The sequence below is a fragment of the Pundamilia nyererei genome, unplaced genomic scaffold, assembly GCF_000239375.1.
Source record: "Pundamilia nyererei isolate P.nyererei 1_Seehausen unplaced genomic scaffold, PunNye1.0 scaffold00178, whole genome shotgun sequence".
Lineage (NCBI taxonomy): Eukaryota > Metazoa > Chordata > Actinopteri > Cichliformes > Cichlidae > Pundamilia > Pundamilia nyererei.
This window is the reverse complement of record NW_005187579.1, coordinates 1048945-1049943: the sequence shown is the minus strand read 5'-3', so window position 1 is coordinate 1049943 and position 999 is coordinate 1048945.

The following is a 999-nucleotide window of genomic DNA, read 5'->3' as shown; positions in this document are numbered from 1 at the left end:
TTGACTTGATTTTTTAAATTAGCACCAGTCCTAGTCATGAAAACCAAAATATAATTCAAATTCAGATATTATACCCTTTGAATACCAGTCAGATTATGTATTATTATAGTAAAAATAGTAATAAAGTATAGTAATAGTAATAAAGTTCACATTTTTAGCATATGAATGGTGAAACCCAATATTTCTTTTTATCATCATTGCAGATCAGTAACAGTAACAATGATTTATTTTTACTTTTTTTTAGGGGGTGGGGGGGTGGGGGTTGAATGAATGGCCAAAAAGAAAATCACAAATGGTGTGTTAGTGGCCAGAAAGGCAGTTTAATGACCAAATAACCACTGAAATGACCAATAAAATGATCAAAATTTATATTCCAGTGTGTGCTTCTGTGTGCATCCTCATTAGCAGCAAGATGTGCTAACCACATTAGAGTGGTTTTTGTAGGCACACTTTCTACACCTGGTGCAAAGGGCTGCTGTTCCAATCCTGGAGGTGCTCCTTTTGCACCTTCTTCTCATTTCGTTGGTGGGGTGTGGGTCACACTCTGGTTCAGACTACTGTATCTTGAGATCAATGGCAGAAGTGGCTGAGAATTAAGGAGAAGGGTGTCCTGCAGTTGTTGAGGTCACCAGCATGTGTCCCAGCTCTCCCAGGATCACTCTTCATTTGTAGGTTGTAGAGGACTCCCCCACTTCAGTAAAGTTGTTTCCGGCAGGACAAAGGCATTGTATCCCAAGACATCCAGGAGATTGGAGAAAAAGCCATCAGCCAACAGTTAGTTTTCCTTCTACAACTCGAAGTGCCAACATCCTCTCCAAGTTATCCAAGCAATATTTGTGCCTATTGTAGTCCAGGATTGCTTCTTGCTTTCACGCATCCTTTATTCCCCATCACTGACTGCTGGTTCCTTGTGTGTTGCTGTCAAAAGAAGCACATTCCTCCGTTGCTTTGGCATGTGGGATATCGCCGTGGTAGTTTTGGTGAAGCCAAAGACAGACA